The following is a 9,468-nucleotide window of genomic DNA, read 5'->3' as shown; positions in this document are numbered from 1 at the left end:
AGACCCGTTTAGAAAATAGATTGGGTATCGGATAAGTTTTCTTACCTGAATTCTGTTTGAATTTGCAAAAAAAAAAAATACTATCTTCTCACTATTTTGATGTCATTTTACTATTACGTTCTTTATTATTTTATTGTTATTATTTATATATTGTATAAAATTTATTTTATTGTTAATTCCGTTACTAGCTTATAAGCATTTACTAGTTAAATTACACCTATCTTAATATTATTTAAATATAAAAAAATAATTTACTTTCAATTTTCTGAAAATATCTATTTTAATATTTTTATGATTATATTTTTAAAAAATTATATAAAAATTTTTAACATGAATGAGCCGAGTCTAGATTTTAAATTTTTTATCCGGACTAACTCTAATCTTTCGTTGAAAAATTAAAAGATAAACTGTATTTCTTCTTTTTCTTTTGTTTTTCTTCAATTGATTTGACCAGGTTTTGAAAAAATTGGAAATCGATTCTTTAAAAACGATAGCTCTCTTCAAAAGGAAAAAAATTCCTTAGTTGTTTTCCCAAATATAACAACAAAATTTTAAAATTAAGATTATTTACTAAAGTAGTATAGATTTTATTGGTGGAGAGGGATCGATTTATAAAAAATTGATTTTGATTTTTTCTTTCCACTAATTAACGTGACTAGAGAGGATACGGGGTTTTGGAAGTTGGGAAAATCGATTTTAGCCAATTTGTTTTTACCATTTTCCATTTTAACATAAGTCTCATCAAATTAGTGTGGACACTAGGGTTTCGGAAATTAGAAATTTGATTTTGACTTTATTAAAAACTAAAAGTCGAGTTTGTTGTTTAATATGGAGTTTATTGATTAGATTAAGAAGATACCGTTCATTTTTGGTAAATTTATTTATTTAATTTCTTTCAACTTTAAAATAGAATAAATTAATTTCTGTATAAAAATAGAAATAATTTAATTTTCAAAAGATAATAATTAACATATTTTACACTTTCCATAAAAATTATTACGTCACAACTTGAAATATATGTATTAAAATAAAATATAACGTGTTGATTAATGACTCGTGATCTAAATTAAAGTTAAAACATATAGTTCCACATAATAATAATAAAAACTAAAATTAGGAAAATAAAAAACCCACCCAAACCCAATTGAATCAACCAAAACAAAAAACTTAACAAAACGCGGAAACCACCATTAACCTCTGATTCTAAAGAGCAAAACACTGTCTTCTCATATTCTCCATGGCTGAAACCACGATTAAGTGGAACTATATATTTTAAATTTAGTTTAGATGAATCAATCATAAATTAACACGTGCATATTAGATTTTTCAATATATTTTATTGTTCCTAATTTCTTAATATTAAAATTGATAAGGATTAAATAATTTCGATATTTTTATAAATTTGTTTAAAGGGACTGAAAATGTCATTTTATCTTCATTTTTCATTGGAAAAATATTTGATGCATTAGTTTCATGTACTATATCATCAAACATCGATCAATAATATAATACATTGTCAATAAATACAACAATACTAAAATAATAAAAATTTTATAAAAAAATACAAATAACTAGGGGTGAGCATTCGATCGAATCGAATTGAATCGAATCAAAAATTTTCGAGTTAATCGAGTTTTCGAATCTCATTTTATCATCCTAACTTTATTTGAAATTTTATCAAATCGAATCGAGTGAGATAGAAATCGAATCGAATCGAATCAAATTATTTGTTCGAGTTAAGTTTAAAAATAAAATAAAATTATTGTTGTTTATTTTATGTAATTTTTCAAAAATAATTTTCTTTAAAGTTTTTAAACATAATCATACAACAAAAATTGAAATAAATAAGTGAATAAATAAAAGTAACACAACATCAACCCAAATAAACAACATGATTCCAAATAAATAACAAACATAATAAAAAAGATTATAATAAAAACATAAGTAAAAGTCCAAGTAAATAGCATGAGTCGAAATAAACAACATTATAATAAAAAACAAAACATAAGCATCAAGCTTACTTGTCTTCAATAATCAATTGTTTGAAATTTACTAAAAGTCATCCAAAACGCCATTTCATACTTCACAGTTTTATTGAACATATATACCAACCAAAACTTGGGGTTCATATCATTTGCAATCAACTTTACCGTAATTGCAATCAACCTCGATATTTATAGCATTTTGTGTGTGTATATTCAAGTGAATTGGATGAGTAAAGAGAGCAGAAATAAGGTATATAAATGCCCAAACATCAAAAGAACAATGAGATTAATGAAAATTTGTCTATAGTCACAATCATCAAATGCAAGTTCAACAAATAGTTCCATCCTAAACATAAGTAAAATCCTAATCTGAAATCAGATGCTTCGAACAATTTGGAAGAACACAGATCCATAAAGTTAGACCACAAATACAATTTTAAAGTTTATGCTACAATATGTAGGACAACTAGGGATTATTAGATACCGTTAAGTTGACCAGTTGAAGTGTTGAACTATATTGTGAGAAAAACAAGGGAATAGGGATTTAACCGTGTAACATTTTATCCTTTCAGTATGTTAGGAAGCCAGTCGACTTGAATCATAGAAAAAAGATGGCTCTTTCACATTCCATATACCTAGCCTCCCTTTACAAGATCTGAATCCAAATCCTCCAAGTTGAAATCCCAAGTTCTAAAAATTATAGTGTTCCTTTATTTACTTGAAATAAGGTTCACCTAAATGTTGAAGACACAAAGTGAGGGTGTTTTTAGCTTTGAATCTTGTACCTTTCATCCTGTTATTTCCACCTAATTTCATCTTTCTAAGTTTGTTGAATCCTTTATGAAGCATATCAACAGCATGCATGCTAAGGTAGTAAGGTTACATTAAAGGTAGCTATTTTATGAATTATGAAGTTACAATTAATATGCTTCTTCCATTAGGATTTAAATACCGGTGGGAGTGTAATAGTATTGAATTTAAAAAAGTTAAAACATTCCATCAAGAAATTATATGTTAAACAGTTACAACTAATATGTAAGCCTTTTACAATAGTAATTAGCTAAAGGCAAATGTGTATACCGCATCACAAAAAAAAGAACACAATACAATTATGAAGACCAAAAAGCAGCAAAAGAGAAAAGGAATAAATCAAATTTGGATACAATTAAACAAATATGCAAGGACAGACATGCAGACACATAAACATATTGCTTACTTGTACAAGTGAAGGCTTATATCGCAGACTTGAGTTTGGGAAAGGCATGCAGATTAAGCTGGAGATGTACGAACTAGTATATCTAAAAATCATCATCTTCTTTTAGCCATTCAACATATGCAAAAGAATGTTTTGAGGGCCCACTATACTGCAAAATGAAGGGTATAGAAGAAATTATTAGTGGCAAAAATGAACTACTCCAAGGAATCGATAGGCATTATGCAATCGCAAACCAAACTATGCAACTTTCTAGCATCGCCATCAATATCAATCATTTACTTGCATTCAAGAAATACTCTGCCCTTGTTTTTCCAAACAACATACGACTTGAATACTTTAAAATGAAAGGAGGAATGGGAGGGAAAGAAGAGAACAAAAAAGACCAAACTATACTATCTTCTACAATTAATCAATATCTTTGGAAGGAACTAAGCACCAAGAGAGTCTTTGAATGAAGATAGGAAAAATATGCCTGTACATACATGGAAAAGCATATGAGAACTATATGCATTTTCAATTACTAAAATTTTTGTAGTTTAAATTTGAAAATAACTGTACAAGGTCAAAAATGAAGCAAGCACTAGCATTTGCAACCTAATATTTCATTTTCGTTAGCAAAAAAAAGGGATAAAAAACACCCTTTTGTTTAGTTGAGCATGAAAAATCAAATGAGCAGAAAAACAATGTCGATTCATCACCAAATTATGGAGTGGTAGAATATGACAGTAATCACAATGCTCAAATCGCCTTGAATAATGGAACGTAACTATTTATTCAATTATTAATTAATAAAAATGCAAGGCGATCGACAAAGTACTGCGTTAATCCCTTGTTCGTTTATATAGATTCGCCATGTATGTCCAAACCACGAAAATAAAATTTAAAAATAAATAAATGAAACGCCTGGTAGAGCGAGAAGAAAGGAGTTTGGTTATCGACGATTTGAGTTTGGATTTGGTCCTCAAAGCTTGGATTTGAGTTTGGTTTATGTACCGAAAACTATATCGAGTTTCGAAAGAAGTTTCAAGATTAAAATGGGTTTCAAAGGTTATCCAAGATTACTGATTATCTTCAAAGATTGGAAGATGAGATGAAGAAAATTGATGGATCGATGTAAGGAGGAAGAAATACGATGTAAGGAAAGGAATAAAGTTAACATACCTTTGAAATTCAAAGGTAGAATACGAGAAACGGTAGAAGCACCGCTCTAAGCTAACCTCGATTTCGAATTGGGCGGAGCCGTGTGGAGGACCGGAGGTGGATCGGTGGAGGTGGATTGGGAAAAAAAAGGGAAGAGGAAGAGGGCACGGGCTGCTTAAGGATTTTAGAAGTGACTTTTGTTTTAAATGTAGTGTATTTTAAAAATAAAAAATATATTTTAAAAATAAAAAAAATATGGTTTATATTCGAATTCGAAAATTCAACTCGATTCGAACTCGAAATTCGAAAAAAAAATCGAATTGATTCGATTAACTCGATTCGTTTAACTCAAAATTCGATTTTTTTTCGATTTTTTCGAATCGAATCGAGTTTTGCTCACCCCTACAAATAACTTTATTTAAATATAATTAAATAATCACAATAATTATAGATAAATTTATTAATATTATTTTATTTAATGATAATGTATTATATTGTTATTCGATTAAATATTATCTTTTTTCCAACTTTTATATGCCCACGAAAGATAAGTATTAATTCCACATTCAGACTATCATTTTATCAAATAATTTTCCGTAGTTTAACATACATGAATGACATATTGAGAATATGAATGCATTAAATATATAAAATTTATATAATTACATAATCATGAAATATAAAATTAATATATATTTTTAAAGATGATTCTCTTTGGAAAAAGTGACAAGATGTTTATCCACTGTACTTGGTTTTGACCAAATCAAAAGTAGAAACAAGTCTTCCACTCAATGGTGATAAAAGAAGAATATTATTGGGCAAAAAATAGACCCACTTGGCATTAGGACCCGTATGAAGGTGACCCAAAGTTGTTCCATCATTTTTTCAACTTCAGGCTTCTCTAGCTTAAAAAATATACACGGGCATGAATATTGTGATTTTCATACAATTTATATTAAAAAAATAGATAATTTTAAGTTTATGTTTAAAATAAATACTTAATCAGGTAAACAAGAATTTTTAAAAAATAATTTATTAATTTAAGATAAATATTTTTTAAAACTAAATATTTATTCTAAAATTTAGTTACCTATTATTTGTATAAATTTCAAAACATTAGTATTTGGGTTAATTGTTTATATATTAAGAAAATATTTTAAAATTTTAAGATAAAATCAATAGTTGAAAATAAAGCGTTCAAAAATATTAAGGTAGATATTTAAAACAAATTTTAACCATCAAATTATCTCCCATACATATTTTTTTACTCACGGAAAGGGTATCCAATTTTATTAATAATTGACATTTTATAAAAGGATTTTCATCGTACGAAAGAATTCAATATTTCTCTTCTTCTTCTTTTTTCCTTCAAACGTGTATAAATTATATATTTTTCTCTTTGTTGTGTTTTTTTATTTTTCCAATTTTTAAAGTACATAAAGCACCGAAGAAAATAGCAAATATGGTAGCAAGTACTGCATCAACTTTGACCTGAACCAACGTCACGAGCGGCTGTGGTCCGCACTCTCACAATGTCACAGGCTCTGAGGCTTGGGAAACGCGCCCTCAAATTTTGCTGCACTTCAATAATATTTTATATTTGTTTTCCTTTGTATTACTTTATTACAGGATTTAAATTGATTAGTTTAAGGTTAAAGTATAGAAATAGTCACTGAACTATTGCTCACATTCTATATTAATCACTGAACTTTTAATTTTTCTAATTGAATCATTAAATTATTTAAAATCAATTTTTTTGTCATTGAATGTTAACATCCGTTTGAAATTTGACAAAAATACTGACATAGATATTTTATTTGTTGGTTTAATAATAAATTTAGCCCTCTAATCCTTACATTTTCTATCATTTTGGTTCTAAATATAAAGTTTAATAAATTTAGCCATTTATATTTACAAAATGAATTTAACCTTTCCAGATTAACAAAACTATTTTTAAAATTAAAAAAATAAAATCAAAATTGATTATTTTGCTAATATTGAGGATTAAATTAATTGAATCTTAACCTCAAATTTACACCCGAAAATAAAACATTAACCTTTACATGTCACGGTTTGATCCATAGCAAAACTAATAAATAAAATTCTGAAGAGGTGCTTAATTAATGGCTATTACAATTTCGACAATAGGGTTTAAAGGAAGTTTAAGAAATTCCTTCCATGGAAGTTGGGGAAGTTCGCTAGTTGGTGAAGAGTATGACATTAACTAAGTCGGTCTTCAAGCATGTTGGAGTTGAAAAGGGTATTAGAACAAAGCCTACGATGAAGATCGTTAACGAAGGGTGATTACTCACCAAGTTGTTGGTAAGAAAAGGTTCAATAACCATAGAGGAAAAGCAATTATGATTTTTTTTACATCTATAATTTAAATTTAAATTTAACCTTTTCTAGATTAATAATTTTATTTTTAAATATTTAAAAATCAAAATTTATTATTTTGTAAATATTGAGGACTAAATTTATTGAATTTTTTAATAATCGAACTAAAATGATATATTTTGTAAATATTGAGAGTTAAATTTATTAAATTTTTTATATTTAGTATTTAATCAATAGAATATGTAAATATTAGAGGGTTAAATTTATTATTAGATCAATAAATAAAACTCATGTCTACATTTTTGTCAACTTTCAAACACATGTTAATATCTAGTGACCAAATAATTTAGTAAATAAATCGAAAAAATTAAAAGTTGAAGGATCAAAATAAGACACAGGTGTATATCACATGGCCTAGCACACAGGGTGTGTCTTGGCCGTGTGACCTGTGCGCCTAATTATTGCAAATTAAAATGTTCACACGACCTAGCACACGGGCATGTAGCTTGGCCGTGTGACCAAGCCAGTATACCCTCTAAATTGGACACAGGTTGGGACACGGCCGTGTGCCTCACATCGAATGCCCACAAGGTCTGGAATACGGACGTGTCACTTGGCCGTGTGAGCCACACGGCCTCGCCACATGGGCGTGTGTCTCCTGCACCTAAGAAAAATTTTGAAATTTCGTGAAAAAATTTCTGAGTTCCCAATTTAGTCCCGACTTGTTTCTAATGCATACATTGGGCCTCGAGGGTTCATTTAACGGACAATATGATTGAATATGTTTGAATTCGAATATGAATAGTAAATGATATAAGTTATCTGTATTTGGTCTGTAAACTTTGATAATACTCCATAACCCTGTTTTGACGACGGTCATGGGTTAGGGATGTTACACTATCATTGACATGGAGATCATTTGACTCATAATAGTTGACCCAATTCAAATAGCTGATGGAGAATCCTGTTAGATTAAAGCCTGGGTGACCCAATGATGAATATATGACAACATCGGCTACCATGATAAATAGGGAAACTAATATTAGAATATTAAGGGGAAACATATATTATAAGATTAGACTGGATTTAATTATTTAATATTGTAAATCCCTAAATTTAAGGGATAGGCTAATCTCGTCTGTCGGTTTTGGGAAGCGGTTTTGGGAAGCTAAATTATAAATAGAGAGCCTCTCCTAACTTGTAATTCACTCTATTCGTCCATTGTTTATTGAAATCTTAAGAGTGATGTAATTCATTGAGAGTATTTACTCAAACACCTCTCGTGCATATTAATGTATTACTGTAATATGTAGCTCAAATTATGTATTGTAGTTAATATTCATAATATTGTAGCTCAAATTGTCAATCCGTCTATACTATTTTACTAATAATATATATTAATGTAATATTGAAGAGTAAATTGATTAAAAAAGTAAATGCAACAAGTACAAAAAGATTCAAATTTATTGGCAAGAAGATTCGAACCAATGTACTAAGGGAAAAGAGCAAACATCTAAACCAACTAAACTAAACTAATTAATTGACATATTATAAAAACACTGTCATTATCTTAATTATATTACTTACGTTCTAATGATTTATCGGACCTATTCCATACACGTGTCAAATCAGAAAAAATAATACAATAATTCTGTAAAAAAAATCCGGTGTTTACTTCAAATAAATAAGGAAAATAATGATTTGAATGTTTCAAAATTCAATTTTAAACCGAAAAAATCAAAATTTAGAGGCAAAAAATGATTTTTTTCGATGAAAACTGCGGCAAACCGCCTTTGGCCATTTGTTAGCACGTAGATCTCGAAAAGTTATTCGAAATAAAAAAAAATCGTCTCAATCGGACAACCGAGCCAAAAGTTATGGCCTTTCAAAGTTTTCCAAGCTAAAAAATATAAATTGTTCATGAATTATTGCTTCCATGTCAGCAAATCGCGCTTACGTGGACGCGATTTGTTGCCACGTAAGTAATCGCGCTGACGTGGACGCGATTTGCTGACACATCCCCTGACATCGCACTGACGTAGACGCGATTTCGGGAAAAATGACCCATTCCGGTAAATAATAAAATACTGGACCCATTTCGGTAAATTTTAAAAAAATAGGGCTTTTATGTGTAATTTGCCCCATTTACTTGCTACCATGTATAATGAAATATAAAAAGATAAATGAAATTTGAGGGTTTTTAAAAAAAAATCTAATTTAATTAATTAACTATGAAAATAATCTAAGTAATAATTTATATATGAAAACTACTTGAAATTTACAATGTTCGTCGATGCTGCTTGACACATCGATATCATCGCCCCTTGACGAGCCAATGATTGACTTAAAATTTTTTTTTTGGGTAATATGTATTGTTTGGAATAGCCATGAAAAATACAAGTATTCATGGTGAAAAAAAAACAAAAAAATAAAAAATTCAGAAAAGAAATTTTGAGTGTCGTCAATATGTTAGGCGACATCTGTTAATTTTTAAAAAAAATTATTTTTTTAGGTGTCTTTTTCGTGTCAGGTAGCATTGATTATATTTTAAAAAAATCGTCGTAGAAAGAGTAGTTCAAAACATTGGTAATTGTTTTAGAATATTTGGGACTGGCTATTGGGAGATCTCAACAGTAAAAGTCAACAATGAGAAGGAGAAAGTTTGGACTTTGATTTTGAAATTAACTATTAAATATGACAACTAAGGTTTTCAATTGAGAATAAGAAGAGAAATAAAAGAAATAATAAATAATAAAGAGGACAATGTGAAACGAAGAAATAATAAAATAA

This window comes from Gossypium raimondii, chromosome 5, assembly GCF_025698545.1.
Source record: "Gossypium raimondii isolate GPD5lz chromosome 5, ASM2569854v1, whole genome shotgun sequence".
Taxonomy (NCBI): domain Eukaryota; kingdom Viridiplantae; phylum Streptophyta; class Magnoliopsida; order Malvales; family Malvaceae; genus Gossypium; species Gossypium raimondii.
The sequence above is the reverse complement of the archived record's forward strand: the minus strand, read 5'-3'. Positions refer to the sequence as shown.